The 9,866-nt window shown below is 28.4% G+C and overlaps 2 pseudogenes; both read right to left on the minus strand.

The window, feature by feature from the left end:
* Positions 1-1,011: 1,011 nt before the first annotated feature.
* Positions 1,012-3,883, minus strand: LOC135209291 (DNA polymerase delta catalytic subunit-like; annotated as a pseudogene).
* Positions 3,884-4,238: 355 nt separating this feature from the next.
* LOC135209303 (protein gustavus-like) lies at positions 4,239-5,634 on the minus strand (annotated as a pseudogene).
* Positions 5,635-9,866: the final 4,232 nt, after the last annotated feature.

Raw genomic sequence — 9,866 nt, forward strand, 5'->3', positions numbered from 1 at the left:
GACACCGACTCATTTTCAAAGCTTGAAAAACGCAATTATAATATATAAAAATATTACAAAGACTTAAGAATTAAGAAATTTACAAATTAAAAAATATTAAATCTTTAAACAAAAATTAAAAAATTAAAAAAACTAATATTCAACAGACAGAATGAAGGAAACAGACCGCTACCTTTCAGGAGGGGAACCAAGGACCTAATAACATAAAAAACAGAGACAGGGGCACACTCAAGACAGGTACAGTGTTGTGGAGGTAGTATCCAAATAAAAAAGTAATTAGCTTATGCATGGTTCGCATTTCAAAAATAGAAAAACATTCACCTGTTTAGGCTTGTATAAAATTCAACGAAATTAGAAAAAAAATATATGAACATTATAAACAATATCGTAATAAATGTCATCAATTCGTTATCCAATCAATAAATAACATAAAAAAATTGTAATTTTGTTTTCTTTCCCAATATTAAAAAAAAAAAACATTCTATTTTCTATAATCTGTTGATTAGTGAGAGGTATTATTGTTATTATGTTATTAAAAACAAAAATCTTAAACAAATTGATATCATTCGAAAAGATAAATAAAGCATATTAAATGCAAGTAGAGTATATAAAAGTACATTTTCCCAGGAAATCAAAATACAAAGTATCGTTATTATATGTTTTGTATAATAAATTTATAATAATATAATAAAAATAATAAATTTATAATAGTAAATTTGTGGGAAGGGTCATATGTTATAATTTTATGTTATCTTTAAAATAAGAAATTATATATTATTTTATTCCTTATTAATAATCTCCTTTCTTGAGATAATGCATTTTATTATTATTCTTGAGATAATGCATTTTTTATTAATGAAAAATCTACTTGCTTGCGACAAAATGCATTTTAACTATTCAAAATAATGATGAATATATTTTCTATCTTTCTCGTTTAAATGTTTGATTTTGTTTATTTCTAATTCGTTAAAACTTACCTCATTAACATACGCATCCTTCTTTTTTTAACCACTAATTTATAAATGTTTTTCTCCTATCATCATATATTTTTTTCAAAAATGAACATATTGTCTTCTGATCCATTTTTTTCTTTTGAATATATTTAGCGTTGCATTTTATGCACATTATTCTGGGTTTAGATAAAATGTTTAAAACAGTTCCAGTTTTGGAAATCATATAATCACCGCTTAATAGAATTTTTTCAACATTTGATCCGAGAATAGGCTCAAATATTCTTAATAGGGGGTTTCTAATTTGATTTTTTAAATAATTATTATAATCCAATTGCAAATTATGTTTTACAATGTATTCGGGACTTTCGGCTTTTTGATACAAGGGTGTATTCTTTTTCTCATTATTATCCAATTTAATTATGACGTACGGAACGCGATCACCGAGTTGGGGGGCTGTACTGAATTCTCTAAATTTCATCTTATAGGCCAATTCCACATGAGCTTGTTTGGCCTTATATTCTTTTTTGGTTTTGGTTAATTCTTTTGTAATAATTAATTTTGAAATATCGATCCGATCATGTAATAATTCAGATATAGTATTTTTAACCAATGTAATGGCTTTTTCTGTATCTCTCTGGATCAAATTATATTTAAAACCTTGGATATTAATTCAGCGGTGAATCGACAATTATCTCTTCGAATGGTTTCTATGCCTTTACAGTCAATTTTATCAAATTTTTCAGGACGGGTGTAATATAATCCCGCGTAACGTTTTTTATTTATAAGTAAGTAGGGAAAATATACCTTTTCAAATTCTAATTTAATTGGAGTGATAAAAAAGTTTGTAACAAAAGCAGCCGCTTCTTGACCTAATACTATGGCCTCTTGGATGGTATCGACGCCGAAGTTTATCATGACAGAATCTGTATCCCCGTAAATGACTTTGGCGTTAACGTATTTCTCTTTGATCTTATTTTTTGTAAACATAATCATTTCGCGTCCAAACGCTGTCACGCTCTGAGATATTTCAACGCAAGGCAATTTACCGCTCATTTGCGCGCCTGTAAGTCCGTATACAGAATTGGCCGATATTTTTAAGGCTAACTGTCGGCCATCTAGAACTTTTTTCCTTAACGGATCAGTTTCACATTTCAGATCATCCTTGGCTTTTTTGCGCGCCATTAGTAAATTTTCTAGAATTCTAGGCAATAAACCTTTACGTATATGAGGCTTGACGAAATAATTATTTGTGGGCGTTTTAGTATAATTATCCATAGATGCTAATATGGTTTTATCATTATTGGTTAATAACAATGTAGTATAACATAAATTATGAGCCATAATTATGGTCGGATATAATGAACAAAAATCTAACGTCGTGATAGGAAAGTTATAAAATCCTTTTGCGGGTTCAATGACTGTAGAGCCCTGATAACCCGTATACCCTTTCAATCCCCCTTCACACGACGGAACGATAAAATTTTCCAAGGCGCAGTTTCGCAATAATTGAGACATTATTTTTATTTGTTGACCTCTCGTGAGGATAAAAGTTAACGGACTCCCGTTACCCGCGCCATTTCAATGTAATTGATAGATAACATTAATTTATCGATTAATTTTAGTGGCAAAAGGGCATCTTTTAAACAATTACCGGCCAATTTTCATCTTGTTTGGGCGCTAGTGCGATGTAATTCTGATATTTCGGTGTGGTGAATATCATCTTTTTGTTCATTTAAAAAATACTGAGAATCCGCATTCAAACTGTAAGACCGTAATTTGTATTCTCTTTTAATAATGCTTAAAACGTCCATAATACATCGACCCTCCACGTTAATACATTTATTAACGAGTTTACCCACCTGTTTACTTTCAAACCCCCAACTCGTAATGACAGATTTTACATTTTTTATCCTACTTAGATAAAATTGATCATCAATGTTCAAATGTTTGGCACGATCAATTAAATACGGAAAGTCAAAATTATTAATATTGTATCCACTAATAATATCAGGGTCTACTACCTTTTGCACGAAACGAGACCAGGCTTTTAACATCTCCCGTTCAGAATGAAAAAGAAATATCTTGGCGTCTTCGATAGGGTCACAATTTTTACCCAACACAAAAATTACCTTTTTCATTTCTAATTTGTCGTGTTTTGCGATAACGTTGCCAATTTGAATAATTGGATCGGTATCGGGCGTAGGAAAAATACCTCACCGATTTGCGCATTCAATATCGAAAGAAAGAATGGTGAGGGGTCCGATACTAGCCCATTTCGTTTCAACCTGATCGTGGGGCATGATATTAGTCCACAATACGTCAATTTCAATTTGACATGTGGATTCGTTTTCGTTGTTGCTATCTCTAAAAATACAAGATTGGGGTGGTATTTCTATCCAAGAACATCCCGATAAATTAACGTCAATCATAAAGCGCAATATAAAATCAATATTGTCCTCGTAAAATTCATTTTTTCTTTCTTCATCTTCGTTTTCTCCTTTCAATTCTAATTCTAAAATATTCTAAACTTTGTGAATTAATTTGGGCAATGCTATCGTTATTTTTAAAAAACGTTTTAAGCCTTCATTATGACAATTATACCCATAAATATTTCTTTTATTTACTATTGTTATAGAAAGAATAAAATCCGTAATATTTTTATAAAAATATAATTTTTGGGCAAGTTTTTCGTTTATTAGTTTCTTAAATGAATCAATATTATTTAATAACAATAATTTATCTTCTGGATAATTCATATAAAAATAGGGATAAAATCCATGAATATGACAACATACCGAATTACCCGAGACATCTACACCAAACATTCGAATAATTGGTAAACGATGACTTTTATCAAATCCCAATGCTTGAGGTGAACTCCCTGTATAATCATCCAAATCTACATTAAAAAACAGAAATGATTTATTCATTATCGTTGGGGGCAATTCTTTATTGTCATTATTATCATTATGTACTAATAATTTTCGCTTCATTATTATATTGAATGAATTATAACAAAATGATTGCTTTTATTATATACTCAATTTTATTTTTTTTTATATAAGAAAAAAAAAAGTCAAATTTCACGCAGCGCTATTATTTACGAGGAATATAGTTACAAAACCTAAATATTATTAAATTTATTTTTTGTGCATATAAGTAAGAGAAAATATTCACAATATATTTATTTAACCAAGATATTTATAAAATTTCTCATAGGCCATGAGTTCAATTCTCGTGCCTTCCATTGGGGTGTAAAAGTTGTGTATTTCTGGTGACAGAGGTTCACTCTCGACGAAGTTCGGATGTCACGTTGGTGCTACGAGAGCTGGCCTCCCCGTGGTACAGCAGGTACTGAGTAACAGACTCAGGTAAATTTAGCTCCCATAAACGAGTCAACCTTTGTTTACCAACAGCCTGTCGTATTAGCCAGCGACATAAATCCATCAAAGGTAGAGGTTCCGCTATGGATAAAGAAAAATAAAAAAAAGTGAGTTCATAAATATTCTGATGCATCAAGGAAAGGCCTTATCTTGGAAATTTAATTTTTTTTTCTTTTATGATTCTCCCAACATTAAGCACAATTCATTCTGGAAAAAGTAAAAACTACTGCAATACTTACGATCTAGTCCACCCCTATGTTACTCTGATGGTAATTTCACAGTGGCCCCATACAGCTGAAACTATAAAAAAAAGCTTCTTGCCTTTCAGGTCACGAAACGCTACTCCCAAATACTGACCCTCTACAACAAATGCCAACGTTCCCTCGTCCATATCTAAGACAACTGAAAATAAGATATAGGATGTTATTTTAAGTTGGATAATAACATAATAAGACAAAGTGTTTTGCAATCACAATAAGGATAATAATAATCATCTACTTACCATAAAATTTATCTGGAACAACAAAGGTCTCATCGTTGTTTAATGATAATGAAGGATAAGTAATGTCCGAGTTGCCTTGCCTGGCATTGGTGAACAAACTTACTTTTACGGCCTAGGTTACCCATCCGCCCCATGGACTAGGTTCCATTTACTGCCACAAACAAACCCTGGAAGGGAACAATAAGGATTAAGTCACTATTGCAAACTTTCTTTAAATGTGTTGTGCATACTGGAGGAGGGAAAGGTGGGGAAACATTGTTCAAATAACTAGGTGTGTGGACATGTACATGGCACTTAACTGGTATCCTTGAGAATGTAAAGGTGCTTCATTAGTGGCAACTCCTACAATAGCGTGTGTACCCCGTTGCTGAGTAGACCAGTGTATTTCCCATGAATGTAGACCTTTTGTATAACTAACTTTTCCTCTTATACCATCTGTGCTCTGGGCAACAGGTTGTCGATGGAACGTCATTTTGTCATCCTCCTGCAATAATACAACGATAAGAATGATATCAAGTAAATGCAGCATACTACTGACCATATAAAAATAAAATTTTAGTTAAATCATAAAATATTACAGTTTAAACTGAAATGAAACAGTCAAACCTTAACTTCATGAAATGGCTGCCTACATATACTACAGTAAATGACAGAAATACAATTTCCTCACCTTGACAAAAATATTGAGAGATCTGTCTTCTGCATTCCATGCGTGCTTGCGTGAAGCCTCTCGTGGGACGGGCGGCATGTTGAGGAGGAAGTCTAACCGTTTGGGGCAGGTATAATCCGAGGACATTATTATAAATAAATAAATAAAATATAAAAACATACACATACAAACACAATTCAGATATAATTTTAAAAAATATAAAAATTGAGTGAGTTTTTCGTTTATTCGTTTCTTAAACGAATAGTGCAAAATGCTAATTCAACTACATAAACACGAAGCTTTGTAAATTCCTCGATATTATAGCACAATTGATAAAAGATTTTACTATGGAAACGTAAAATTCCCTTCACTGCAAAAAGTTCGTTGTCTTGCTTGTATGACCACAAAACAATAACTACTGTTGTTGCTGAATAACCACCGGTTCCATGCAACGTAAAAACACCATACAAACAAACATACAAACATGGAATTAATTAATTAGGTAAATAAATATATATAATAAATATATATAATAAATATATAGAGCTCGCAACACCACGATAAAAGGAGATGGACTCGCCACTGGAATTCAGTCCCTCAGCAGTTATCGCTTGATAATGTCCTGTCGATCATGGAGGAAACGTCGCGTTAGAGAGAGAGAAGAGAGAGAGAGAGAGAGAGAGAGGGAGAATTGTATAAGCAATAATAAATCAAATGACTCAACCGAATTTTTACCATGCCCCTTTGGTGCGTTGCTCGCCAGTCTAAGCAACAACGAGAAAGCCGTCATCAGAAAGATAGAGAAGACTCTTTATAAGATTAATAGTGCTGAAGCAGCAGTCATTTTTAACAAAACATGTCTACGAGAGGGTCTCCTTCCGAAATAATAATAATAATAATAATAATAATAATAATAATAATAATAATAATAATAATAATAATAATAAAATCCCATCCCCAGTTAATATTGAAGTGGTTTCATTGATGAAAAATAGATATTTATTTTTTTTTTAACTATGAAACCTTTAATTTATCTTTATTTTATCTTCTGTAATTTTTATCATGTTTTATCCTCCATTTTACTTAATTTATATTTATATTTTATAATAATAGTAATATATATATTGGTATATTTGTTATTATTATTTGATAATATGATGTATATATAAGATAATAAATATATAAAAAACAAGTTATTTTACAAAAGAATTTATTTCCATTTTTATCATAAATAAATTGTTTTTTGTACGAAAAATTACTTATTTCTATTATCATACAAAAAATTAAATAAAATAGGAATTTTGTAATAAATTATTTTATTAATAAAAAAAATATAAAAACAAAATATTTAAGTAAATGGTAATTTTCCAACTTATAAATGTAATAAAAATGTTAATTCAATAAAATTAAGAATTGTTCAGAAGTTTCATTTTATCCAATTTTTTTAGTAGGAATATATAAAGTTATTACAAAAAGAATGATTAGATTTAAATAATAAATTAAAACTTTTTTTTATTATTTATTATTATTATCATTAGGTAAAATAAAAAGCTGATATTTGACTTAATAATTTTTTTATTTAATTCAAATAGTAATGATATGAAATATTACGAAAAAATTTGGTATATTCCAAATATGTTGTAAATATTTAATTAATTTTATATTACTATAATATTTTCTTTTGAAAGAAGTATATACAATAAATCAGTGAAAAAATCCTGGTATTGAATAATTCTTAATTTTATTAAATTAACGTTTTTTATATTGTTTATATTTTCTTATAAAATAAGATTAATATAATATTATAAAAATAATACATATTTATTAATTAAATAATCTAATAGTTTATAAGTTATTTTTTTATTAAATTATTTTAGATAGGTAGGTATTATTTTATTTATATATAAAAAATAATATATTATATTTATTTATTCTTTTATATATATTATTTATTATTATTATATTTATTATGTTCGTTTGTATTAGATTAATTAATTAATAAATATGTATTATTTATATAATATATACATTTATATTAATATTATTTATAAGCAAATAATAAATGTGATGAAAACGTTAATTTAATAAAATTAAGAATTATTCAGAAATTTTATTTCATCCGATTTTTTTGGCGAAAAAACATAAACTCCATTAAAACCATTATTTTTTTTACCCAAAGGTGAGATTTTTTTTTCTCTGGCATTGTTAATTTTTGTTTTTTTAGGGTAAAAAATGTATTTTATAACTTGGATCTATTTTTCGATACAAAATGAATTTTAACTATTAAGTCGATATTTCTCTTGCTACAACACGCATAGTTTTTATTATTATTTCATTGTTTTTAATAATATAACTATTAATTATTCTATAATGTTATTATTATATATAAATAAAAAACTTTTTACATATAAATAAATATAAGAAAATATAATAATACTCATTTTTACATTATATATTTTCTTGATTGTTTACAAATTACAGTCTTGTATAATAAATGATAAACTGTAAAAGTAATATTTTCTTTGAAAGATAATAAATTTAATGATTTCATAATATTAATATTATTGTTATTAATGCATATCTTTATGCATTTCTTGGGATATTGAATTTGAAAATTATTATATAAAGGCTCGCATTAAAAGACTGCCTTATTGTTTTAACCGGACTAGTCAGTGGTGGTGAATACGCTCTCATATCTTCATTGTATCACAGTGAACCAAGCCCCCCAAATTTGAAGATATATTGGTAGATTATATAGTGTCGGGAATGGTGTTAATTTTGAAAAAAAATCAATTCTAACCGTTGTTTTCGTAAGAGGATTTTACCGTCAAGTTTTCCCGTTTCAGAACCGAAAAAAATAAAAAAAGAAGATATATATTAGATATACGACTTTTATAACTATTACCTAACAATGACCGTCATTACTAACAACTTATTTTTAAAAATATTTGAAAATTTAGATAACCACGAAATTGCTATATTGGGTAAAGAATGTTTATTTAATATATTTAAATTATTGATGTTAGCGGCAGAGGATAAAACTTTGGAAGAAATAAATCTACAAGAAAAGACAAGAAATGCGATCGTCAACGAAGTGAGTAATGCGTTACCATCATCGTTTGAAACAAAAACATTGTCGTGTATTTTCCCTCAAATTGTCGCAGACGACATTGATATTAATTTTGTTGATAAAATAAAAAATATAATGCATTCAAACAATGCGACAACGTTTAAAATAGTAATTAATAATGAAGAAAATATTGAAGATGAAACAAAGAACGATACAATTGATGCTACTCATTTATTAATGAAATATATATTTTATTCTAAAACTATAATGAATGGAAAATGGAAATATCCATTTGTACCAGAAAATACTAGAGATTTAAATTTTTCCATTTCACCCAACGAAGAAATAAAAGTGCCAATGATGAAAAGGACTAATACTACTATAAAAACGTCATTGTCAATGAATTTTGGCGATTTGACATGTAACGTTTATCGTTTTCCATATACGACCAATGGCGTCGTTATGTTGACCATTTTACCGAGTGGAATATCTACAGCTAAGGAATTAACAGATCATATTATCCCCAATATGGGTAATGTTATAAAAATTATAAATGAATCAGGAGTAGACGTCCGTTACGATAATATTTATATGCCCAAATTTAAATTTGAACGTTCTTACAAATTAAACGGAGCGTTAAATAAAATACCCGAATTAAGTTTATTCATAAAAGATGGAGCGAATTACCACAAAATGTTTAAAAAGATTCTATTTGCGGCCAAAGCATGCGGTTTATTTATTTTGAATCGAAGGCGGAGATTGAAAATGACGAAACTGGAACGAAAGTTACGGCTGAGGGGTTATGTTGTATGATGGATTCGTGTTGCGTTCAGAATAACATTTATTTAGATAGACCCTTTGTATATTGTATATGCGATGAAATAAATAACAGAATGTTATATTTGGGCACAATTACAAAACCTGAATAGGAATGAAAATATTGAATTAATATTGTTTTAGTAAAAGACTTTTGTGTACTTAGTGTCAAAGAAGAATCATTTGACTTCCATGTGTGTATATGAATTTTTATTACGAATATTATATTCAAAATAAATATAACAATGTTTATCTTTGAATGAACAATTAATTTTATGGTGAGTTTTTAAAATTAATTTTGCTAATTTCGATACACAAGTAATACTCTTTTTGAAAAATGTATATAAAAAAATGTAAAGATTTGAATCATCACAATAAAAGAATTTTGATAATTCTGCTATAGATTTGTCGTCTCGAAAAATATGTTGTTTAATTAACTTTCCTATAGTTTGTCTGTGAAGATGGCGATTTGAATTTGCCGTCACCTTTCGTT

The sequence above is a fragment of the Macrobrachium nipponense genome, chromosome 11 (assembly GCF_015104395.2).
Source record: "Macrobrachium nipponense isolate FS-2020 chromosome 11, ASM1510439v2, whole genome shotgun sequence".
Taxonomy (NCBI): Eukaryota; Metazoa; Arthropoda; class Malacostraca; order Decapoda; family Palaemonidae; genus Macrobrachium; species Macrobrachium nipponense.